The 27168-nt window shown below is 42.0% G+C and overlaps 1 protein-coding gene and 1 pseudogene across 2 annotated transcripts in view; both read left to right on the top strand.

The window, feature by feature from the left end:
• BCAT1 (branched chain amino acid transaminase 1) overlaps positions 1-27168 on the top strand; it is a 156626-nt gene that overhangs the window by 14843 nt on the left and 114615 nt on the right. The window lies entirely within an intron of this gene.
• LOC108580928 lies at positions 17297-19739 on the top strand (annotated as a pseudogene).

Raw genomic sequence — 27168 nt, 5'->3', positions numbered from 1 at the left:
CCTCAACCCGGTGGGGCATGGTGACTCACAGCCCCAGCACTGTCATCCCAGCACTTTGGGAGGCTGAAGTGGGAGGATCACTTGAGCCCACGAGGAGCTGCAGTGATCTGTGATCACGTCACCGCACTCTAGCCTGGGCTACAGAGTGACACCCTGTCTCAAAAACAAACAGACAGACAAAAACCAACAAAAAAAAAATTTTTTTTTTTTTTTTTGAGAGGGAGTCTCGCACTGTCGCCCAGGCTGGAGTGCAGTGGCCGGATCTCAGCTCACTGCAAGCTCCGCCTCCCGGGTCTGCGGCATTCTCCTGCCTCAGCCTCCCTATAGCTGGGACTACAGGCGCCCGCCACCTCGCCCGGCTATTTTTTTGTATTTTTTAGTAGAGACGGGGTTTCACCGTGTTAGCCAGGATGGTCTCGATCTCCTGACCTCGTGATCCGCCCGTCTCGGCCTCCCAAAGTGCTGGGATTACAGGCTTGAGCCACCGCGCCCGGCCCAAAAAAAATTTTTAAGCAAAAAACCTCTTCAACCTCTTCCTGTTAGGTTTTGAATAAAACCCAAAGTCCCCACTGTGCTCCAGAAGTTCCCAAGGGATCTGGTCCTTCTCATCTTTACAGTCTCATCTTGTTTTGCCGTTTCCACCTCCCTCATCCTCCAAACTGTTTTTCTTCAGGGCCTCCGCACTTGCTGATGCCTCTGCCTAGAAGGTCGTCTTCTGAGTCCCCATCCAGCGGTGCCTTATCACCCTGCCAACCTCAGATTGGATGCTACTTCCTCAAAGAGACTCCTGGGACTCCCGTGTTTCCCAGGCCTTCAGCGCCCTCATCTCAACTTGCAATGATTGTATTGGGATGATTATTTGTATGATTTTGGGATTGATATCTGACTCTTCCACTAGACCATATATTTCTTGAGAGTTGAGAGCATGTCCAGTTTTTTACCACTGTGCAACAATATGTCGTCCAATGCTTGGCCCATAATAGGGGGTTGGTGAATGTGGTAGTCTGAATCATAGCCCCCAAGGATGCCCATAGCCTCATCCCTAGAAGCTTTCCTGGTAAAAGGGATTTTGCAGATTGTGATTAAGTTATGGAGAGATTATCCTTGATTATCTAAATGGGTCCAGTACAATCAGTAGGGTCTTTGTAAGAGGGAGGCAGAGGGTCAGCAGCAGAATCAGAGAAGGAGATGCCACAGTGGAAGCAAGGGGTGTGTGTGTGTGTGTGTGTGAGAGAGAGAGAGAGAGAGAGAGAGAGATTGAGAGATTGAGATTTAAAGAGCTCCATTACTTGCTCTGAGGATGAGGATGAGCCAAAGAATGCAGGCGGCTTATAGAGGCTGGAAAAGCCAAGAAAACAGATTCTCACTCTAGAGCCTCCAGAAGGGAATGCAGCTCTGCTGAAACTTTGATTTGGAACTTCCAGAACCATAAGATAATAATTTTGTGTAGTTTCAACACTGGGCTTGGTGGCTCATGCCTGTAATTTCAGCACTTTGGGAGGCCAAGGTGGGTGGATCACTTGAGGTCAGGAGTTTGAGACTAGCCTGGCCAACATGGTGAAACCCTGTCTGTACTAAACATACGAAAATTAGCCAGGTGTGGTGGTGCACACCTGTAGACCCAGCTACTTGGGAGGCTGAGGAAGGAGAATCACTTGAACCCGGGAGGTAGAGATTGCAGTAAGCTGAGATTGCACCACTGCACTCCAGCCTCGGCTACAGAGTGAGACTTTGTCAAAAAAAACGGAATAATTTTGTGTACTTTCAGGCCACAAAGTCTGCAGTCATGTGTTACAACAGCAGTAGTAAACGAATACAGATTTTGGTACCTGGAAATGGTGTGCTACGGTAACAAATACCTAAACAATGTGGAAGTGGCTTTTGAATTGAGTGTTGGTCCACATATGGAAGAATTTTGAGGAGCATGATAGGAAAAGCCTAGCTTGCCTTAGAAAGACTGTTAGTAGAAGTAGGGATATTAAAGGTGCTGCTGGTGAGGACTTGGAAGTGAGCGTGGTAAAGAAAATGTGTTTCATTTTAGAGAATATCAAAGTCATTGTAGAAGGTTGGTAGAAGTGTAGGTTTTCATAATGTGTTGTTGGTGAAGGCTGAGAAAGGTTTGTTTAGGGACCCTTTTTAGGGAACATGTTTAGGGAAACTGGAGGAAAAAGGATCCTTGTTATGCAGTGGAATGAAACTGTGGAATTGTGTCTTACGGTTACATGGAAAGCAGAATTTGTTTGAACTTGGATATTTGGCTTAGCTTTCCAAGTCAAGTATTGAAAGTGTAGCCTGGTTTCCTCTTGCTGTTTTATAGTAAAATGCCAGGGAAAAAGGGATAAATTGCAGTAGGAACTGTTAAGAAAAAGGAACAAAGACATGATGACTTGGAAATTCTCAAGATACCTGATTTGTAAAAGATGCTAAAATTAGGAGATTCACTGTCAGGAAAGTGTGCTCTGGAGAGGAAGCCAAGGGTGAGTTCCTTGTGGCGTAGGCTAGGGGCTGTGGCAGGGATGCAGGGAAGAGACGATGGTGACTTGGACTCGGGGCCTGGCGGGGTGTGGGAAAATATAGAGGAATGAGTTGATTCTGTTGGGACTTGGTATTGAGTTCCTTAATTCCATGAGTGGAAACACATGGAGAGCTCTGTTTCCTGGTCACCTAAGCTCTCTGACCATCTCCCTGACTCTCTCCAGAATGCCCTGCCTTCATATCCACTCGAGGACAAATCATCCTTTTCTGCATTTTTGCAGGCTGGATTCCTCTCTGGACTAAAGAGCTAATGAGGGGTGGTTTCTAGCTTTCTGCTCTTTCCCACAACACTCCGTCAGTGAGTCTTCTGGATGTCCTACAGGCAACTCACTGGATCCACTTGGTCCGTGGAAGAATCACTACCACATCCATTTCACCTTGGGCACAGACCAGAGGGTGGGGCAGTCATGTCCTGCAGTCACTGGGTAGCTTACAAGTGCTAATACAGCAATAGCTTAATTAGAGAGAGAGAGAGAGAAGAAGAAGAATGTTATGGAGCCTTGTTTCTATAGAGGAAACCAAAATATCTTGATCAAAAGACCCTAAAACTGGAAGAACCAGAGCAGCTGGTGCCAAAATGTAGGAAAAAACTGAGATGTGGCAAGTGGTACAACTGATAGCCAAGCAGGAAAAATTCGTATCCCCCTGTAACCAGCATTTTGGGAGGCTGAGGCAGGTGGATCACCTGAGGTCAGGAGTTCGAGACCAGCCTGGCCAATATGGTGAAACCCTTTCTCTACTAAAAATACAAAAATTAGGCTGGGCGTGGTGGCTCATGCCTGTAATCCCAGCACTTTGGGAGGCCGAGGTGGGCAGATCACGAGGTCAGGAGATCGAGACCATCCTGGCTAACATCTCTACTAAAAATACAAATAAATAAATAAATAAATAAATAAATAAATAAATTAGCTGGGTGTGGTGGTGGGCACCTGTAGTCCCAGCTACTTGGGAGGCTGAGGCAGGAGAACGACTTGAACCTGGGAGGTGGAGCTTGCAGTGAGCCGAGATTGTGCCACTGCACTCCAGCCTGGGCGACAGAGTGAGACTCTGTCTCAAAAACAAAAAACAAAAAACAAAAATTAGCTGGGCATGGTGGTGTGCACCTGTAGTCCCAGCTACTCAGGAGGCTGAGGCAGGAAAATCGCTTGAACCTGGGAGGCAGAGGTTGCAGTGAGCCAAGATCGCACCACTGCACTCCAGTAACAAGAGTTAAACTCTGTCTCAAAGAAATAAAAAGAAAAATTTGTACCCTCTTCTTTTCTGTTGCCTCAGGATAACTGAGATTCTTATAATGCATTTATTGAACAAATATTTGAGGAGTACCCATTATGTAGGCATCAGACACTGCTCAAGGTCTTGAGGCTGTGAGGGTGTATTAGTCCATTTTCACACTATGAAGAACTACCTGAGACTGGGTGATTTATAAAGAAAAGAGGTGTAATTGAATTACAGTTCATCATGGCCAGAAAGGCCTCAGGAAACTTAAAATCATGACAGAAGGTGAAGGGGAAGCAAGGCACATCTTACATGGTGGCAGGAGACAGAGAGAGAGAAGGGGGAAGTGCCACACTTTTAAACCCTCAGATCTTACGATGATATAGGAGTTAAGAAGAAATCACTTAGGCAGATAGTGAGGATACAGGAGTCCTTGGTAAGGCTTTTCTTTTTAATGAAAACCTAAATTATTTTCTAACGAAGAGCAGCCTGTAAAGTCGAGCTGCATACATAGACAAGCAAGCTGGGCGCTTGCACTGGAGAATGCCGGCAGAAACTAGAAACCAGACACGTTCAAGATGGCGTCTCCATCTTCCCTTCTCTGCCAGTGAAGTGTACAGTAAGGTGCAGACAAGCTGGTGCCCGCCAAGAGGAGAATTCATGTGCATAATAAGATTAGGGTGGGGCAACCAGCCTTCCCAGTGTGCTATGTAAACATCATACCTGATTGAACCAATCTGTGAGCCCTATGTAAATCAGACACCACCTCCTCAAGCCTGACTATAAAATCCGGGGCATCCGCCACCCGCCGGTCTTTCTTCTCAGAAGTTCCCCTCTCTTACTAGAGAGAGAGAGAGCTGTTTTCCTTTTTCCTTCTTCTGCCTATTAACCTGTGCTCGTAAACTCCCTGTGTGTGTCTATGTCCTGAATTTTCCTGGTGTGAGAGGATAAACCCCTGGTGTATACCCCAGAAAACAGCCACTTCAAGTGAGAACTCACTCACTGTTCACCCCCATGATCCAATCACCATCGACCGGGTTCCTCCCCTGACACGAGGGGATTAAAATTCCACATGAGGTTTGAGTAGGGGCACAGAGCCAAACCATATCAGAGGGTGAAGAGTAGGTAAAGTTGCAGCTCTCCTGCACCTTGCAGGGAAAGGCCATATAACACATGGTTACAAGCACAAACTAGGACTGGACTGCAGGTGTGTGAGCCCCAGCTTTGCTATTGAGTGACCCCCAGCAAGTTATTAAACTGTGCCTCAGTTTTTTTGTTTGTGAAATGGTGGTAATAGTATAAGCCACCTCTCATGGATGATGTGAGGATTAAATAAAATAACAAATGTTGACAGGCACAGTGGTGTGCACACCTGTAATTTTAGCACCTTGGGAGGTGGAGGCCCGAAGTTTACTTGAGGTTAGAAGCCTGAGACCTGCCTGGCCAACATAGGGAAACCCCATCTCTGCTAAAAATACAAAAAAAAAAAAAAAAAAAAAAAAAAAAAAAAAAAAAAAAAAGCCAGGCGTGGTGGCTCACCCTTGTAATCCCAGCACTTTGGGAGGCCGAGGTGGGCAGAGTTTGAGACCAGCCTGGCCAATATGGTGAATCCCCATCTCTACTAAAAATACAAAAATTAGCGGAGCGTGGTGTTGAGCACCCGTAGTCCCAGCTACTCGGGAGGCTGAGGCAGGAGAATCACTTGACCCTGGGAGGCGGAAGTTGCAGTCAGCCGAGATTGCGCCGCTGCACTCCAGCCTGGGCGATGGAGTGAGACTCCATCTCAAAACAAAACAAAATAAAACAAACAAACAAACAAATTAACCAGGCGTGGTGGCACACACCTGTAATCCCAGCTATTCAGGAGGCTGAGGCATGAGAATCATTTGAATCCAGGAGGTGGAGGTTGCAGTGAGCCGAGATTGTGCCATTGCACTCCAGCCTGTGCGATAGAAAGAGATTCTGTCTGCAACAAAGAACCAAAAACAAATATAAATCACTTATAACAGGGTCCGGTCTGAAATAAGTAGTATGTAAGTATTGTAAGTATTAACTAATATTATTATAATTTATCCTCATATAGTAACATATCAAATATTTTCAATCAGTGATGCAATATGAATAAAATGAAATGATGCAGTAGTTACAGAGCTGAGAGAAACTGGTACTAAGTTTTATTGACTGGTCAGGGAAAGCTTCACAGAAAAGGTGAACTTTCAGCTGACACCTGAGTACCATGATCTGGAGGTAAGAGTGTCCCATGCGTATGGAACAGCAAATGAAACTTCCCAGAGGATAATCCGAGAGGGGGGATTTCAGGAGTGGAGTCACGTCATTGAAGTTCCTTAGTCCTGGTAAGTGTGGATTTTATTCTAAATGTGGTGAAATGCCCCTGAGAGGTTTTGAGTAGCAGATGGAATTCCATTTTTAAAAGTCACTGGCAAGTCAAGTAGTGTACTGTGGTTACATTTTTTTCCCCTTATACCTCATTTTGTTTTTCCTGCAGTTAATTCCTGCATTATTTCCTTTTATTTACTTACCTTACTGTATATTTTTTATGAATTATTTCCAATTCCCAACTTCCTGACAGCCTCTCAATGTAATTTTGCTTAGGTTAGATATATCTGACAGTTCGTTTTCTTTTTTTTCTCTGTACTCTTTCTGCCACCATTCTCATTCTTGCACTAATTTGTGCTGGTTTCTCTCTGAGCCAGCTGCACAGCTGCCTGCCTAAGACTTCCTCTTGGCATCTTTTACCCTCTCTCTGTGTTACATCCCCGGTTTTCTGAATCTTGTGGTGTTCTCCTTTTTACTTACTTCCTCATTTGTGTTGCACATATGCTCCAGTTGTTTTTAGATTAAGAGCACATGAGAGGTAGATGTTTTGATTCTTTACATACCTGACTTTTTGTTCTACTTTTGCTCTAGGTTAATACTTGATTTTGAATAATATCCTAGGTTAGAAATGGTTTTTCACCAGAATTTTAAGGGAATTGCTTTACTGTTTTCTAGTTTCCTGTGTTACTGATGAGAAGTCCAAAGGGGCTCGTATTTCAGGTCCTTTTTATGTGTAACCTATTTTTTGTTCCTTGAGGTATTCAGGGTCTCTTTTTATTGCTAATTTGGGGAGCTTTATCATAACATGGGTCCTTAGTCATTCATCCTAGAAAATTTTCTTTTCCTATATCTTTACTGATTTCTTCTCCTCTGCTTTCCCTCTTTTCTCGTTCTTAAACTTCTATTTGTTTAATATTAGACCTCCTTGATTGATCCTCTAATTTAATTTTTCTCTCCTAGTGTCCAATTTTTGAGGTGGGAGAAAGACTTCATCAATGTTATCTTTCAACCTTTCCCTTGAATTTTAAAATTTTACTCTTCATATTTCTTCTGATTAATCCTTTAAAAAAATAGCATCCTGGGCCGGGCATAGTGGCTCACACCTGTAATCCCAGCACTTTGGGAAGCTGAGGGGTTGGATCACCTGAGGTCAGGAGCTCAAGACTAGTCTGGCCAACATGATGAAACCTTGTCTCTACTAAAAATACAAAAACTTAGCCAGGCGTGATGGTGGGCTCCTGTAGTCTCAGCTACTTGGGAGGCTGAGGCAGGAGAATCACCAGAACCTGGGAGACGGAGGTTGTAGTGAGCTGAGATTGTGCCATTGTACTCCAACCTGGGTGACAGAGCAAGACTCCACTTCAAAAAAAAAAAAAAAGAAGAAGAAAAAGAAAAAAAGAAAAAAAGGGCTCTGTTCCACTGAGACTTCAGTGCTGAGCACAGAGGGATGCTACCTCCAAATTCCAAACACGTTTGACAAATCTAAAGAACTTTCTAAAGGATGACTAAACTAATTCTGCAAGCTTTAGCCTATAACTTATCTCCATTGTATATTTAATAGAAGACTGGCGATTGAACAGAAAGGAAATAAGAGTATTTGGAAATAAAAAATTGCCAGCCAATCAAGGAGAGCTTGGCATTTCTGGAAACTTCTTTACCCTGGAAGAGGTAAACAAGTGATTCTCCCATTCTCCCATCATAGCATTCACTAAAAATTAAGTGAGAAGTGCTTTGCCCAGAGGATCTGTAGCTTGCGAACACTTGACTTGTGCCACTGGTGTATGGGACATAGCAGTGTCAGCTCTCCCCTGGGACAGTCCAGGCTGGCTGGTGCTGCCTGTGGTTAGAGTCAAGAGAGGGGTCTTCGGTGGGTGCAGTTTGCAGTTCCAGAGTTTAGTAGGGCAAAAATGTCATGAACTATGTGAACTCTGAGGAAAGGTGTCATAGAAACACCTCAAAAGGACGCTGTCTAAGAAGGCTGCTTGCTGGGGCAAGGAGACCCCAGGGTTCAGAGGCTGTGTAGGGTATAATGCCAGAGCTGTGGTTGAAGGAGAATCCTTAGAGGTGAGACAGAATGTGCATCATTGCAGTGGGGCTATGCAAGGCAGCGGTCTCCATTGGAGGTGGGAACAAGGGGGAGGGGAGGTTGTAAAGAATCCATAAGTGACCATGATGCAATAGAAAGCCAGAATTTGGGCATTTGCCATAGGAGAGGGTCCCCCGTGCCAGATTATAATGGTCATGGACCAATGAGATTGTTAACCATTTCCTCTAATTCATGATCCACACTTAACTCCGTGAGTCCTGGAAACAGCAGCTGGGGAGTGGAGAGGAAAGTCATGTGGGAGAGAGAAAACTTTCTTTACCCTTTTCATAAATGAGTTAATGAAGTAAACTGACAGTAGAAAGATAAATAGGAGAAAAGACATAGATGTATTTTGTGCATACACATGGGAGTCCCGTAAAATATGAGACTCAAAGAAAGGCCAGAGGATTGAAGTTTATGTAGTATTCCTGAGCTACAGAAAAGGAATCAGGGCTTGGGGCTTATTGAGGGGAGGAGGTGACAGGTTGTAGGAGGGTGAGGAGAGGAAGTGTATAGCAAGCATAGGTTGTCTTGTTATGCAGATTAAAAGTCTCTCAGGTGATAAAAGTTGTCTCAGAGTCCCCCATCAGAAGAATAAGTAATAGCCTGTGACAAGGTCTACCTGGGCAGGATGTCCAGTCTTCTCCCTGATGATAAAATCTTCCCTGGTTGATGAGATTCTTATCAAAAGTTTTTTTCTTTATAGATATCAATTTTGTTTACAAAAAGACAGTTTTTCAGAGCTACTCCTGTGTCTACAGTGTCTCAGAATAACTAACTGGAAATATGTCAAATAAGTATAATCTGATGTGGCATATTCTGGTCATATTTTGGGATGGTGTGTCCTGAGCTCCAATGCTGAAAAAACAGGAACCCCATTTCTGTTGGATGTGCCAACCTAAAATAATCAAAAGGATCAGAATCTAGTTTAAAGAGAGTTTATTCAAGTGCAAAGTTTAAGGACAAGTGCTAGGGAAACATGGATCCCAAAGAATGGAAGTCAGTGTTCTGAACTGTAGAAGTTTGGGATGGTTTATATAGAGAAAGTTTAGGTAAGCTTAACAAAATTTCAACATCTTTCTGTGTAAGGCTTAATGCCTACTTACAATGATCTGATTAGTCAAGGTAGTCTTCTTCATTTGGGAAAGGCATATTTAACATTTCACGGGCCGGGAGCGATGGCTCACGCCTGTAATCTCAGCACTTTGGGAGGCCGAGGCGGGCGAATCATCTGAGGTCAGGAGTTCGAGACCAGCCTGGCCAATATGGTGAAACCCCATCTCTACTAAAAATTACAAAAACAAAAACAAAAACAAAAAAATTAGCCCAGCATGGTGGTGCACACCTGTAATCCCAGATACTCGGGAAGCTGAGGCAGGAGAATTGCTTGAACCTGGGATGTAGAGGTTGTAGTGAGCTGAGATTGCACCATGGCACTCTAGCCTGGGCAACAAGGGTGAAACTCCATCTCAAAACAAAACAAAACAAAACAAAAACCATTTAGCACTTAAAGTGTGACAGTCATGGGTTTGTATTTTTGTTTTTTCTTTTTCTTATTTTTTATTATTATTATTTTTTTTGAGACTGTCTCACTCTGTATTGCAGGTTGGCATGGCACAATCACAGCTCACTGCAGCTTTGATCTTGTGGGCTCAAGTGGTCCTACCACCTCAGTCTCCTGACTAGCTGGGACCACAGTCATATGCCACCACGCCCGGCTAATTTTTTTTGTTTTTTATTTTTTATAGAGACTGGATCCCCCTTTTTCCCAGGCTAGTCTCAAACTCCTGGACTCAAACAATTCTCCTGCCTCAGCCTCCCAAAATGCCTGAATTACAGACATGGGCTACCGTGCTTATCCCAAGGGGTCTTTTGTGTCATCTGGTGTGAGTTAGGTACAGGGCAATAAAGGAGGCAGTTAATCCATTAATCCATAACAAAGATCAGTGAAGGGGGAAGGTCTGATCTCTGGTCTCTCCTAGTCATTTACAGAACTAGAACGATGAGAAGAGAGTGAATCCATAACCTAAGAAGCAGAATTGCAAACATGCTATGTGACTCAGTTTCCAGGACTTAACTTCTCCCTTGGCATAATAAATAATTTTAGAGAATTTTGAAATTTTGTTTTCTTTTACAGATGTTACCACCCTCAGCTTGTTGGGGGCTGGTGGTGGTGGCTGCTCAGACAGTAAAGTATTGAATGCAATGTGAGGTCAAAGTTTTATTACAGATCATACTGGTCTTTTAAGTACTTGCAGCAAGATTTTCCTAATACTTAAAAGTGACTGGAAACTCAATAGGATCAGTGTGATCATCTCCAGATGGGGATGGTAGATTTTTGAAAGTGGGTATAAAGGGCAGTAATGAGAGAAAAATAAAACTATTCCTGGTCGTACTCTCCCAAGACAATGTCATTCAATGAATGGTTATATAGATTGGCATCAAAAGTCCCTTTTTTCAGCCTTCCCTTTGGAAGCACCTGGATCTTCTATTCTGAGCCTTTCTGAGATGAGGGAAAGGTGGCTTCTCATCAGTATCTCCTTCTTTGTGCAATACAGTTTCAGTTCTTTCTAATCTACAGAGTTAGTTCCTTCTCTGCTATCAGCTTTCTAACTTTCAAAATGTTAATGTCACTCATTACCATGTTTCCCATTCTCTTTCTCTTATGGATTAAACTTTAAAAGACAATGGTATTAGTTTAGGTGAATATCTAAAAAGATGTGGAGAAAGGTTCATGTGTTCAGTCTGCCATGTTTAACTGGAGCCACTGGCAGATTTTTAAGGAAAAATAACATTCTAGGTTTTTCCAGCATTGCTATGTAGCTTGTCTATGTAGATCACCTTGCATTCTTCTCTTTCTCTCTTACAACTTGATTTTTTTCTTTTCTTTCTTTTTTTTTTTTTTTTTTTCGACAGAGTCTCACTTTGTCACCCAGGCTGGAGTACAGTGGCACGATCTCGTCTCATTGCTACCTCCGTCTCCCGGGTTCAAGCGATTCTCCCACCTCACCTTCCCAAGTAGCCGGGATTATAGGCATCTTATAACTTGATTTTTACTCATTTCATTATCATCCAAGAGGTGAAATCTAACTCAAAGCAAATGACTATTGCTTCAAATATAAATCTCAATCAGGGAGAAAAGCTTGTAACTTATAGTTGAACTGGGGTTTGGAGATGATTTGTGTTTTTAAAAATTATTCTGTCCCACATTTAACAGACAAGTGAAGATTTTAAAAATAATTTCTCTGCAATTTTTTATTTAGCAATTTCCAAACCTATTGTGTTAGGCAGGGTTCTCCAGGGAAATAGAACCAATAGGGCATATCTGTATCTATATTTATATCTTTATCTATATCTATAATCTTTCTAGCTCTCTATCTATCAAGAGATCGAGAGAGAAAGAAAGAGATTTATTTTAAGGAATTGGTTCACGTGATCGTGGGAGCTGGCAAGTCTGAAATCCATAGGGCAAGTTGGTCAGCTGGAAATTCTGGTAAGAGTTGATGTTGCAGTCATGAATCTGAAATTTGCAAGGCAGGTCAGGTACAGTATCTATTGCAATTGCAGTCCTGAGGCCAAATTCCTTCTTCAGGAAACCTGCATCTTTTTTGCTCTTAAGGCCTTCAACTAATTGGATGAGGCCCTCCCACATTGAGGGCCATCTGCTTCACTCAAAGTCTGCTGATTTAAATGGCAATCACATCTAAAAAATGCTTTCACAGCAACATTTGAACTTGTGTTGTCTAAGCAATTGGGCGCCATAGCTTAGCCAAGTAGACACATGAAATTAACCATCACACTTACTGTAGAGATGAAAGAACTACTATTTCAAAAAACAACTGTTTTTGAATCTGTCATTTATCAACTGATTCACCAATGGTTAACCTTTCTATATGCTTTCTCTTTCTCCCAAGTACTGAATCATATGAAAATAAATTATGGTTGTGATATTTCCTATCTAAATACTTCATATGGGACATTCTCCTCCATAGCACACCTGAGAAGATTAATATTAATTCAGTGAGATCACGTCATATCTAGTTCATATATAATTTTTCCCTAGTTGACCTCAAAATGTGTTTGTTTTGTTTACACATTACTCTTCATAGTTATGTCTCTTTTAATATGGATCAATATTTGTGTGTTTTTGCTGCTATTGTTTTTTAATGACATTGTCTGTTTTGAATAATTCAGGCTCATGGGCTGTTTCACATCCTGAATTTCTCTAATTTTATCTTTATGACTAGAGCCAGGCTCTACTTCTTGGCAAGAATACCACTGAAGTGAGGTTGTGTACTCCTAATTGCCTTGCATCAGGAGACACATGATAAGCATTGGTTCCTGCATTAGTCATGTTAAGTTTGGTCACTTGGTGAAGGTGGTGGCCACCATTTCTCACCCTTGTAAAGGGACATTTTCTCCTTTTAAATTAATATGTAATTTGTGGCACAAGACTTGAGGCTGTGTAAACATCCCATTCTCTGACAACCTTTCTTCTGATGACTTTAGCATTAATGGATCTAATTATATCATTCTGGGCACTGAGTAGCATTCTTGTGTAAAGAAGAGGTTCTCTTTCTCTGCCTCCTCTCATTATAATTTGTTACTGTTATTTTCTTACAAGTTACTAAGAATTACTCAAAGGCAGTATTTTTCAATAAATCATTGGTAATTTATGGTCTTCTCACTCTAGAAAAGGGAGGATGGGTCAGAAAACTGAGGGGGGAAAAAAGGGAGGAAATGAGAATGTATATTATCGACATAATCGGTTGAAAATGTCTAGTGCTATAATCATGCCATCATGCAGATTAAAAAGTCACCTGTGAAAAATCAACTTGTATTGTTTTGTTTTGTTTGATTTTAATAAATCCTTATAGTGTATGAATAAAAATTAAATTGATTGATCGGTATCTTCACTAATGGCAGAGAAGGGAATGGACTGAGCAGATTCTGCTTTTCACTCTGATATTTGTTAAGTGCCCTGTGTGGTCTGAAGACCTGGGTTCTAGAACCAGCTCTCCCTCTGCAGGTGTGTTACTTCAGTCAAGGCAATCAATCTTCTTGATACTGAGTTTGCTTCTCTCTGATGTGAACATAAGAAATATACTTGAAGGCCGGGTATGGTGGCTTATGCCTGTAATTCTAGCACTATGGGAAGCCGAGGTGGGAGGATTACTTGGGCTCAGGAGTTTGAGACCAGTCTGGGCAACATGGCAAAACCCCATCTATACAAAAAAACCAAACAAAATAATTAGGCAGTCATGGTGGTGCATGCCTGTAATCCCAGCTACTCAGGAGGCTGAGGCAGGAGAATCGCTTGAACCCGGGAGGCGGAGGCTGCAGTGAGCTGAGATTGCACCACTGCACTCCAGTCTGGGGGGCAGACAGAAACCCTGTCTAAAAATATATATATATAATGTGTATATATAATGTATATATAATGTGTATATATAATGTATATATAAAATATACAATGTGTATATATAATGTGTATATATAATGTGTATATATAATGTGTGTGTATATACACACACACACACACACACTTGAATGCTTCATGTCCCTTGCTCAGTGACAGCCCCGTCCTCTGCCTCTGCACAGTTGACCAAGGCTTCTCAGGCTACTCCTGTGTAGAAAAGAATTAAAGTAGGCCTGAGGCTGCTAGTCTTAGAAAGGCTTGCAAGGCTGGCCCTTGTCTGGTGTCTGGGAACTTGAATTTCTGGAGGGTTCTCACCATTCCCTGAGAAGAATGGCTCACGATGCCTAAAATACTTGTACAAACAATGAAGTTTCTGCTGAATATCTGCTCCCTTCTGGGAGTCTGGAATTTTAGGATGTGCTAGGTAAGAGTGTTTACATGACAGCCCCACATAAAAACCTTGGGCATTGAGTGTCTAATGAGATTCCCTAGTAAGTAATGTTTTACACGTATTATCACAACTCGTTGCTGGGGGAGTTAAGTGCATCCTGTGTGACTTCACTGGGAGAGGACTCTGGGAAGCCCATGTCTGATTTCCCTTTCCCACACGCCTTTTCCTTTTGCTGATTTTTGCCTTGTAAAAAAAATTTTTTTTTTTTTTTTGAGACGGAGTCTCACTCTGTTTCCCAGGCTGGAGTGCAGTGGCCCCATGTCGGCTCACTGCAGCCTCTGCCTCCTGGGTTCAAGCCATTCTCCTGCCTCAGCCTCCCGAGTAGCTGGGATTACAGGCACACACCAACACACCCGGCTAATTTTTGTATTTTTAGTAGAGACGGGGTTTCACCATGTTGGCCAGGATGGTCTTGATCTCCTGACCTTGTGATCCACCTGTCTCGGCCTCCCAAAGTGCTGGAATTACAGGCATGGGCCACCACGCCTGGCCATAATTTTTATACTGTAATAAATTATAGTTGAAAGTATTGAGTCCTGTGCATCATCTTAGAGAATCACCAAACTGCTTGCAATTTTCTCATCTGTAAAATGGGTTGCTATAGTAATGATGATATCTACCTTATAGGGTTGTTTTAAGTATGAAAAATGTGGTGAAATGTGTGTGAAACTAAGGGCCTGATGTAGGATGAGTTATACAGAGGGTGGTTATTATTATGGATTATATTAACTCTTCAGGTAAAAAACATCTTGTAACTGGGCAAGGTGGCACATGCCTGTAGTCCCAGCTACTTGGGGGACTGAGGCAGGTGGATTGCTTGAGCCCAGGAGTTCAAGTCTGCAGTGTGCTATGATCATATCTATCAGCAGCCACTGCACTCCAGCCTGGACAACATAATGAGACCCTGTCTCAAAAAAAAAAAAAAAAAAAAAAATCTTTTGTTTGTGTGTATACTTATGTCTTTGTTGGAATAATACTGACACATTCACTCAAATTAACTCTCAAATCTTTGATGATTCATTTGATGGGAACAACAGGTTTATGTGCCAGCTTATCAGGACCCCTAGGTCTTTCTCTAAAGTGTGTATGTGTGTGTGTGTATGTGTGCGCATGTGTGCTAGTTTTCTTATCTAACAATGAAATCTTTTGGGAGGTTTACTTTTTCTTTACTATTTTTTTCATGCTTTCCTTTGATGTGCACCTGGCAATTTGTAGAGCCAGTATGTACTACATATTCTACTGCAGAAAATTACAGAAGTGAGGAAGGAGCAGGAAGCAGATTTAGAAAGGAATGTTACAGTTTAACAAGTTGTGACTAATAAAAGCTATTAAAACGAAAGGTACCAACCCATCTTAAATATTCACTGCCTGTACAGCTATTTTTTCTATAACTGTTGTTCTTTGTCAGCTCTGGGGTGGATGGAATATTCCCGAATATTTTATTAAGTAATTCAGAGATCTTCCTAGATATGTGTATTAAAGATCCTGTGATGTATCTGTCTTGTAAATTGAGACTGGAATATATTGGGCTTACATTGTTGGGAAAAATGCCTGTCATCATCATTGGTGAAAAAGAGTTTCCATACCAGTTTTTTCTAAGTAGAGAGACAAATGAATCAGACTTTTGGAGGAGGTACATTTTAACTCACAGGAGGATCACACCAAGTCTGAACATCTAAAGAACCCTAGTAGAAAATTGGTTTTCCTGTATGCTGCTCTAGTGATCTGAGGAAAGGCCTCAAAAAAGCCAATGGCCCTGTGATATTGTGAAATACATGTATTTGGTCTTTGTTCCTGTTTCCTGGCATATGATTACTAAAAATCCTTGAATCTCCAAAGGCTGTCTTTTTGTATGTTAGTGTTGACTGATAGCTTCACAGTGGGGCTGGTCAAGTTAATCACCAATGGCCAGTAGTTTAATCAGTCATGCCTATGTAATGAAGCCTCCATGAAAACCCAAAAGGAATGGATCAGGGAGCTTCTAAGAAGTGTTTTTTACCTTCCCATGAGTCTCCTGTGCTGAACACATGGAGGATCATGGGAAGGTAAACAAAAACTCATTCACATGCTGGCAGGGTGACACATCCCCACTCCACGAGGACAAAAGCTCCTGTGCGCAGGACCCTTCCAGACTTTGACCTTCTTGTATCCCTTTCATTGGCTTTTATTTGTATTTTAAAAAATACCCTGAGTGATAAACTGGTAAATGTGTCTTCCTCAGTTCTGTGAACCACTCTAGCAAATTAATCAAACTCGAAGAGGGGGTCATGGCAACCCCACCTTGAAGCCTGTTGGTCAGAACTTCCAGAGACCTGAACTTATGACTGGTTGGAAGGACAGGGTGCTCTTGTGGGACTGAGCCCTCAACCTGTGGGATCTGATGCTATCTCTGGGTAGACAGTGTTGGAGCTGAATTAGAGGACACCTAGCTTGTGTCCGCTGCAGAACTGATTGCTTGCTTCCTGCTGGGGAGAAATCCCCATATATTTTGGAGTCCAGAAGTCTTCTATGTTGATTGTTTTTGTGTGAGAGCAGAGGAAAAATAGTTTGAGAGTTTTTCTGGAAACAGCCTCTCTTAGTATAGTGGTAGAAGCACTCAAAAAATAAAATATGCTACTCCAAAAATAAAAAATGAAAGTAAAAATAAAAATCTGGAGTGGTCAGTTTGCCAAGAGGATTTATGGAACATGTAAGGTCAAGTATTACTTCTCAGCCCTGCAGCAGGCCTCTAATTAAGCCATGCCACAGAGTGCAGTTTATAGAGAGGTGGAGTTCTGGTGGATTCATTTTTCTCTCTAAAATTATAAATAACTCAGCTTCCAAACAGGCCGTATTACCTCAAAAGGCCCACACACTTAATACAAATCTTCAACTTAACAATTATAACTGACATAGATTGAGATCTTCCTGGATGCTAAAATAGGCTTTACATGATTTATCTCATTTAATCCTCATAAAAACTCTATTATTAATATTATTTTACAGATAGAGAAATGGAGGCACAGAGAGGGTAAGTGTATTAGTCCATTTTCATGCTACTAATAAAGACATACCCAAGACGGGGTAATTTATAAATAAAAAGAGGTTTAATGGGCTCACAGTTCCACATGGCTGGGAGGCCTCACAATCATAGCGGAAGGCAAAAGGCACTTCTTACATGGTGGTGGCAAGAGAAAATGAGGACCAAGTGAAAGGGGTTTCCCCTTATAAAACGATCAGATAACGTGAGACTTATTTACTACCACAGAAACTACGTGGGGGAACTGCCCCCATGATTCAATTATCTTCCACTGGGTCCCTCCCACAGCACATGGGGCTATAATTCAAGATGAGATTTGCATGGAGACATAGCTAACCCATATCAGTAAGTAATTAGATAAACCTTGCAAAGCTAGTAAGTGATATTGCTGGAATTAAATCTGCCAGTGTCACTCCAGAGTCTATGTGATTTACTGGTGTGTTATAGGGTCCACCTATAAGCTTGATAACCTTATGTTAGAACAAATAACCATGACATATTCTGTTCAGTAGTTTGCATTTCCTTTTGACTTCTATAGGGGAGGAAGCTGAGGTTCAGGGACATTAAAGTGGGGTTTAGAGACATTAGGTGGTTTACCCAAGCTTTATCTACTAGATACTAGATAATTATCTATCTGATAATAAAGCTAGAACTTAAACACAGCTAGACAATGGAGCTAGAGCTTAAAACAAAATCTTCTAATGAGCTCAGAACTCATGGCTTAATAAGATTTAGGAAAAGTCCTGGGGACATTTCACTGTCTATCCAGAAATGTGAAGAAGTTAGGAGAAAAGGCAAAGTATCTCATAAATAGATAAAGGCAGTTCAGTAAGTAGCCTGAATCAATAGCCATATTTAAAATATAATTTGGTTCTTTTGTGCCTAACACAATTGACTTTATGCTGGTATCTATTTTCTGCTCTCTCTCTTTCTGTCTCTCCGTATGTGTGTATGCATGTGTTATAAAATATATCAGCCCATTGATCAATTTTTAATTTAAGCAAAACATGGTAGATTAATATATTCAATCAATTTATTGAGTAGATATTTATCGAGGCTCACACATTTACCTGATTGTGTACTAAGCACTGGAAACCCAAAGAGAATGAAGTCACTGCCTAGACAGGTGGAGGCTGATACATAAAGGAGCAGGGTAATAATCAAGTGTCATAACTAGCCTATTACATGCAGTGTTAAACTAGCATCTCTACCATGCAAAACTCATGCTCTTGGGGATACAGGAAGACTTTCCAGAGAAGTACACAGGACAGGAAGGTGTTAGGAAACCAGTCAATTTCCAGGTCCTCGATCAGGTCACAGTGACTTGTGATTCTATTTTGAACGTGGGTCTTAAATCTTTCTTATTTTGATAGCAAGGGTTTTAAACTTTTGATACTTGATATACTTCCTAAAATCAAATTTCATATTCTAAAATTAAGTATTTTTGCCCCTAACTTGAACATAATCTTATAATACATTAACATATGTTATTAATAATAAATAGGACCCCTGGAAGTCCAAGAGAGACATGAGGCTTATTTGGTATGTTAAAATCATACAGGAAGCGTTGTTAATTAAGAAATGGTGTTACACTTTCTTTGAGTTATATTTGTATGGATATGTTGTTAATATGTGTTCCAACATTGTATGAGATTCCTAAAAATCTGATATGGACATTTGGTGTGGTTACTGGGTCCTCTACGAACCTAGGGAGCGCTGGCCGGTGTACCTTGCAGCCATTCATGTCAGTGCCAGTAGTGTCAGTCACTTGATGGTTCTTAGAAGAGTACTTGAGCTCTACTCTGTAGTGTCTGAAGTTGCTGGATATATACCTGCTATATATACTGTTGACTAGGGCGCTGCAATTCACTTACTGTCTTCTCATGGGGACCTTCCCCTTCAACTCTTCCCTCTTGGGTTTCACATCTTGTGTGGGGAGTTTCATTGTAGCAGTTTGCCTGAGAATACAGGTGAACCCACAGAACAAAGTGGACTTCGAAGGCATCTCCTTGGAGTGAGACTTTGCTTCTTTCTTTTTGCTAGCACCATCTTGCACCTTATCGTCATGAACTTGGTGGGCTGAATCATTCCCATTTATTTAATTGAAGAGTAAGAGACTGGAACAAAGTTCACTTTGATTTTCCTGCATAAGAGTTCTTGAGATAGCAGCTTGTTTGACACATGGATTTTCTTCAGATTTGTACTTACTACCAACTCTGATTTGGTACGCAAGTGGAGAGCCCAGAGAAGTTCCCTCTCTCTGTGTCAGAACAACTTTGTAACGAACATTTATTAACCTGACCTCTGCCTTCAATTAAGTGTAACCTTTTGCCTTCCAAATTAAAAAGTTCCACGTTACTCCAAAAATAAAAAATGAAAATAAAAATAAAAGGCTGATATGTCATGGTATATACAGTAAATTGCTTTATTCTGATGTTTTTTTTTTTTTTCTAAAAGCCTTTTGCAAATCCTAGAGTGCTGTGTCTTCAAGGAAATTCATGAAAAGAACCTTGACAAGTAGTCTTAAATACAGGTTTCTGATAACTTTGGAGATCACACCTTTGGATTGGTAAAAACATCCAAAGCTCATCAGGGCGAGGTGGTTCACACCTGTAATCCCAGCACTTTGAGAGGCCAAGATGGGTGGATCACGAGGTCAGGAGATCGAGACCATCCTGGCTAACACGGTGAAACCCTGTCTCTTCTAAAAATACAAAAAATTAGCCGGGTGTGGTGGTGGACCCCTGTAGTCCCAGCTACTCGGGAGGCTTAGGCCAGAGAATGACGTGAACCTGGGAGACGGAGCTTGCAGTGAGCCGAGATGGTGCCACTGTACTCCAGCCTGGGCAACAGAGTGAGACGTTGTCTCAAAACAAACAAACAGAAAAAGTCCAAAGCTCTAATGAAAAACTGATGCATTTATGCAGATTGCTAACCCAACATCAAGGAGAATGAGAATTACATGGGACTAAGTGGATGAAGGACTGAAATTATTTTTTTAAAGCGCTTTTTGTTTGAAACATTACTGATTTTTTTATGTTTTGTTTTCCAGACTCAAGGACATTTTTTTTTTCTTTTGAGCTATATTTATAGCTTACAGCATTGGGGTAAAGTATACTTCTGTGGGCAAAATGGAAACATTTACCTTTCTTTCTACCTGAATTCTTCAGAATTTGGAAACTATTCATCAGTGTTCTTACTTTCTGGCAATATAGTTATTTGCATAAGTTCAATAAGGAACATATTTTCGGCCGGCCACGGTGGCTCACGCCTGTAATCCCAGCACCTTGGGAGGCCTAGGCCAGTGGATCACAAGGTCAGGAGTTTGAGACTAGCCTAGCCAAGATGGTGAAACCCCGTCTCTACTAAAAATATAAAAATTAGCCAGGCACGGTGGCAGGCACCTGTAATCCCGGCTACTTGGGAGGCTGAGGCAGGAGAATCGCTTGAATCTTGGGCGGAAGAGGTTGTAGTGAGCGGAGATCGCACCACTGCACTCCAGCCTAGGCGACAGAGTGAGACTCCATCTCAAAACAAACAAACAAAAAAACAAAAAGCAAACAAACAAAAAGAGCCTATTTTCTTTTGTAACTGGACACATTGGAAACAGTGGTTATTTTACCAAGGCTTTCACTGCAGTATCATTTTTTGAATGCAACCAGACTGCTTCAAGGGATTGATGTTGACTTTTTAAAGCCAGAATATTGACTTGGAAAAAGACAGGCCTGGTATCTTGCCCACACAATTCCTTTATAGGGTTTCTAACTTTGCAATAAGTAAAGAATGTCAGGAACCTCAAGATATTTTGGAGACATTGAAAGGAGAGAAATTCACCAATTCATACAGGTTTTATAGGCACAGTCTGATGGTGAATCCTTGCCTTGGTTTCATTGCCTCAAGAGTTTGTTTTTTTGACCCGGAATCTCACTCTGTCACCCAGTCTGGAGTGTGGTAGTGTCATCTTGGCTCATTGAAACCTCTGCTTCCTGGATTCAAGCGATTCTCCTGCTTCAGCCTCCCGAGTAGCTGGGATTACAGGCACATGTCGCTGCACCCAGCTAATTTTTTGTATTTTTGGTAGAGATGAGGGTTCACCATGTTGACCAGGCTGGTCTTGAATTCGTGACCTCAGGTGATCCACCCGCCTCGGCCTCCCAAAATGCTGGGATTACAGGCGTGAGCCACTGTGCCTGGCCCTTGAGAGGTTTCAAAAGTCTTAATCTGAGATTCCTTATGAAAAAGTTCCAACAAAGCCAACTTAAGAGCCATCCCTGCAGAAAATATATTTAAATATCGTCTGTTTTATCCCACAATGTTTGTTTTGCGCTGCAAGTCATTATCTCCTAGGTGGGGGTAATCCACTTTGAGAGGAAAATCCACACCTCATTGTGCCTAATTTGCTGCCACCTGTGTTTTGCCGGATCTTGCCAGTATTAGCTTCATTTTCTTTCAACTGGCAAAATTCTGATAAAGCATGTAGCTTCACAGTAGAGCAAAAAGAGTAATTTTTTTTTTTTTTTTTTTTTTGAGACGGAGTCTCGCGCTGTGTCACCCAGGCTGGAGTGCAGTGGCGATCTCGGCTCACTGCAAGCTCCGCCTCCCAGGTTCACGCCATTCTCCTGCCTCAGCCTCCGAGTAGCTGGGACTACAGGCGCCCGCCACCACGCCCGGCTAGTTTTTTGTATTTTTAGTAGAGACGGGGTTTCACCATGTTAGCCAGGATGGTCTCGATCTCCTGACCTCGTGATCCGCCCGTCTCGGCCTCCCAAAGTGCTGGGATTACAGGCTTGAGCCACCGCGCCCGGCCGCAAAAAGAGTAATTTAATTGAAAGTCATGACTTTCAGGAGTCTAATGATGCTAATGTTATATTTTCTTCTAGAGAGGTGTCTTTATTGTATGTAATTCCCTGAAGAAATGTAAAGATTTATGTAATTCCTATTGCTCTGACAGTTGTGCTCAATAGAAGCACTGAAGTAAAATAAAAATAACCTTTTTAATCTGTGTATTTCTGTTGCCCACCAAGATACTGAATTTTTTTCTTGATCTTTGCTTTTGTTTATGTGAAAATATTTACATCGATATCATTTCTGTATATATCACAGAAAAGTTTTCAGTTGCTGGACATTTTATCCTACAATGATTTTTAGTTTAAGTTTAATGAATGTCTACATTCAGATTTGTTTTCACAACTATAGTCCTGCTAATCTGCCTTTGTTGAAAACTCAGTTTGTATAATAAATAAAAAAATCAAAGCAAAAAAAAAAAAAGAGAGCCTTTATGGTAAATCACCATTCTTACTGCACTTTAGCAGATAATCATGTCAGAGACTAAATTGACTTTGCAAATAAGTTAGTCTTATTATTATTATCTTTGTGATAAAAATTGGGATGACTGTAGAAGATGAAATTATATTTCAGAAGAAAATTACACCATACTTGTTATTAGATTCTAGTCCTGACCATTGTTTTTTTGAGTTTTTATTATTTGCCTACAATTTGGACTGAATCCTGAATTCCTTCCTGGTTACGAGTCTCCAAACTCATGTTTCCCAATTTTTCTATTGTTTTTCTGACTTGGAATCACCAAGCCCTACAGGCTTTAGCTAGACAACTTGATACAAACTTTGGAAGAAATAATGACAGCAACTTAATATATGAGCAGCGTTCATATCAGCTGATGTATGGATTACTCAGAAAGTTTACTTGAACACCTGATTCAAACTATAATCCAGAAATATCTGTCAGATTGCCACTGCAATCTGAAGCTACTTCAGAGACTCTAGGAAAACTAGTTTATAGACAACTTCAGATGTTAATCTTTGTTTTTCTTTTGTTTTCATAGAAATGCCTTTTCTTAAATATCTGATTGCTTGATTCATGGGGAGGCCTGACTTTGGTGGAAGCCCATCTGCGACACCACTGCCTGAAATGAGAGATAACTGTTAACCGTTTAATTGGACTGGCCTATTCTCACGATTGCAAGACTAGTTCAATGGCTTATTAAATAATCCACCCGCTAGGCACAGTAGCTCACACCTATAATCTCAGCACTTTGGGAGGCTGAGGTGGGCAAATTGCTTGAGCTCAGGAGTTCGAGACCAGCCAGAGCAACACGGTGAAACCCTGTCTCTACCAAAAATACAAAAAATTAGCTGGGCACAGTAGCGTGTGCCTGTGGTCCCAGCTCCTCGGGAGGTGGATGTGGGAGGATTGCCTGAGCCTGGGAGGCAGAGCTTGCAGTGAGCTGAGATTATGACACTGCGCTCTAGCCTGGCCAATACAGTGAGACCCCATCTCAAAAAAAAAAAAAAAAAAAGATAATCTACCAACCCAGTTTCTCAACTGGGGAATGTTGGGCTCCTGCTCTCCTGTCTCTGGCCCTTCATTCTCCCTTGAGGCTGGCCATCGAGACTACAATCCCTCTTCCCCAAGGTGGGCCACAGAAACCAAACCCCTTTTCCCCAAAACCAACCATAAAACCTAAAAATAGTACTCTAACTTCCCCCACCCCCTGCCTGTCTGTGTAAGGCCATAAAGAAATTATCTGACTCACCTTGTCTGACTGTAGGTTATAAGACCCCCATTCCAGAGAGGGTCCAGCACCAGAAGGAAGAAATGCATGCTCAGAGAGGCGAGGAGGGTCCAGACAGACAGGCTGGGCTGGATTTCCCTGCCCAGTCTATTAGCATTAGACCATACGTTTTTTATCCAGTCATATTTCTACATGGCTCTACATGACTCTCCATACTAAGGGGGCTCAGGGTTTTGGCCTGGGCATCGCCTGTTGGGGAACAGAGTGAGTCATCCGCAGCTCATGGGTTTGCATCTGGTTCTTGTTGTAAAAGGCCCAAAGCCTGTTGGATGGCAACCCTGAGCCATCGTGGAATGGGGGTTCCAGTTAAACAAATAGATACGCAGACAGCCAAACTACCATCTTCTTGGTGCCAACGCTTGCACTGTGGTCAAAGACTTACCTAGCACGGACTGAACAAATCTTCCCGTCTGTCACGTAAATGTCCCCAAGCAATGTTGAAGCACATGCCAGGATCGGCCCTGCTAGGTCCTGCTTGATAGATAAGCAAATGGCTTCCTTGTGGTGTTTTTATTCTCTTTTGTCTCACTAACACTACAGCTTTGTGTTATCTATCTGATAATCTGTAATCGTAAATACATACAGGATTGTGTAATTTGTGTAAATACGTAATGACAGACTTCTGAAAACTCGTATTTTTTTACTCGGTGTCCATTTGAAACTGCTTTAGGTTCTGTGGCACATGAACCAATGGCATTTAAAAAACATACTCTCCTTGCTCTTAAAAAACAAACAGCTGGGCACGGTGGCTCACGCCTGTAATTCCAGCACTTTGGGAGGCCGAGGCAGGCAGATCACGAGGTCAGGAAATCAAGACCATCCTGGCCAACATGGTGAAACCCTGTCTCTACTAAAAAATACAGAAATTAGCTGGGCCTGGTGGCACGTGCCTGTAATCCCAGCTACTCGGGAGGCTGAGGCAAGAGAATAACTTGAACCAGGGAGCCGGAGGTTGCAGTGAGCCGAGATGGCGCCACTGCACTCCCACCTGTCCACAGAGCGAGACATCTTAAAAAAAAAAAAAAAAAAAAGGTCCATAAAATTTTTTGTATTTTTAGTAAAGACAGGGTTTCACCATAAAAATGGACAGTTTCCCCTGTATCTTTGGGTCTTCATTCTGAAGGCTCTTGTATCACATAAAATTATGATCAAATAAATTTGTGTGACTTTTCTCCTATTAATCTGCCCCTGGTCAATGATTTTGAGTAACCTTCTGAAGAAGGTGATGGGGAAGTTTTCCCTTTGCTGCCACAAGGGATATATCGGATAAGTCAGTCTGTTTTCTTGAACATATGTCACATTCATAGGAAAAACACTTTTTCCAAAAGATTACTGTCTTCCCAAATACCCACTTTTTTTTTTTTTTTTTTTTTGAGATGGAATCTCACTATGTTGCCCAGGCTGGTCTCAATCTTCTGGACTCAAGCAAACCTCCCACCTCAGCCTCCCAGAGTGCTGTGATTACAGGCATAAGCCATCATGCCTGGCCCCATTTTCTCCTTTTGGTGTATGTATTTTGCTGGAGTGCAGTGGCACGATCTTGGCTCACTGCAAGCTCTACCTCCCGGGTTCACACCATTCTCCTGCTTCAGCCTCCCGAGTTGCTGGGACTACAGGTGCCCACCACCACGCCCGGCTAATTTTTTTGTATTTCTTTTTTAGTAGAGACGGGGTTTCACCATGTTAGCCAGGATGGTCTCGATCTCCTGACCTCGTGATCCACCCGCCTCAGCCTCCCAAAGTGCTGGGATTACAGGCGTGAGCCACCGTGCCAGGCCTTTTTCTCATTTTTAAAATTTACCATGTATTTACTAGAATTGGTTTATTTTCATGGGCGTATGTTGTGGATTCTACTATAAATAATGCACTTAATAATCAGTAATAAAAACTTAAATCCTTTCTGTCTTGATTGTGGCCTTTTCTTTTTGCTATTAATTTCCTCAGCATAGATTAACCTGAACTCTTAAAAGCTACTTAGGTACTGGTGTAAAACAAAATGTTCTCCAAAGCAATCCAGTATATAATATCTGGATTTTAAAAAACCAGCCTCATTTAATTAGGATTCATTTCTCCTCTCAGAAGTTAAGCGATTCTATTACTGCAAAATGCAAAATTATAAGCTTAATTATTTTCCAGACAGGAAATGAAATTCTTAATCTTTTTATCCAGAATATTCAGGTGTTTGTCTCTCTGTCCATCTGTCACTCCTTTTTTTTTTTTTTTTTTTTTTTTTTTTTTTTTTGTTTTTTTTTTGAGACGGAGTCTCGCTCTGTCGCCCAGGCTGGAGTGCAGTGGCCAGATCTCAGCTCACTGCAAGCTCCGCCTCCCGGGTTCACGCCATTCTCCTGCCTCAGCCTCCCAAGTAGCTGGGACTACAGGCGCCCACCACCTCGCCCGGCTAGTTTTTTGTACTTTTTAGTAGAGACGGGGTTTCACCGTGTTAGCCAGGATGGTCTCGATCTCCTGACCTCGTGATCCGCCCGTCTCGGCCTCCCAAAGTGCTGGGATTACAGGCTTGAGCCACCGCGCCCGGCCCATCTGTCACTCCTTTTTAAGGTACTTGGAGATGACCTAGAGGCTTGCCACGCTTAGGGTTTCCTCCCTGTGCAGAAGAAAACTGGGAAGGGCAAATGAGGAGGGGGGGTGGGGAGGGAAGGCGGAGTCAGGTGATTCAGAAAGTGCAGGAGCCCACAGACGAAGCTCAGGAATTTGCACTTTGTCTGCTGGCAGAGTGGGTTTCATCGTGGTGTGTATATATTGAGATATGCAACAGACTCCACTGGAATGTCAGAAGAACTTATGTTTGTTTTTCCTCTAACATGTGGGAAAAATTAAATTGTATTTGTATTTAACTCACATAGATTGGCATGTGCTCATTCTGCGTGTCACCCTGCCACACTGTCACAAATTTCGAGCGGGGTCCTGAGGGGAGAGGAGGGCCTAGCTCCCGCTCCCACAGGGTCGCCTACATGAACGCAGCCCTGCGCATTCATTCTCTTCCAGAGGGTCGTGATTTGTGGCGGTTTGTGTGAGAGTTACAGACTGTGTCATCTAGTGTTAATTCGTAATCTTTGCAAAAGGGACATTGGCTTTAAGAGATTTCTGCAAAAAACCGTCAAAACAAGCATAAATACAAATTTAAAGGGATAAAGCCAGAATAATGAAATATTAATAATAATAATGAAAATATTAGTAATGTAAAACAAGGAAATGTGTCATGTTTTTCAGGATAACTAATATTTTTTCGGTTTCTTTTTTTTTTTTAAAGACTGTCTCACTCTGTCACCAGGCTGGAGTGCAGTAGTGTGATCTCGGCTCACTGCAACCTCTGCCTCCCAGGTTCACGCAATTCTCATGCCTCGGCCTCCTGAGTAGCTGGGTTTACAGGCATGTGCCACCACGCCCAGATAATTTTTGTATTTTTAGTAAAGACAAGGTTTTACCATGTTGACCAGGCTGGTCTCAAACTCCTAACCTCAGGTAATCGGCCGTCTTGGCCTCCCAAAGTGCTGGG

Source organism: Papio anubis, chromosome 9 (assembly GCF_008728515.1).
Source record: "Papio anubis isolate 15944 chromosome 9, Panubis1.0, whole genome shotgun sequence".
Taxonomy (NCBI): Eukaryota; Metazoa; Chordata; class Mammalia; order Primates; family Cercopithecidae; genus Papio; species Papio anubis.
The sequence above is the reverse complement of the archived record's forward strand: the minus strand, read 5'-3'. Positions and strand labels throughout refer to the sequence as shown.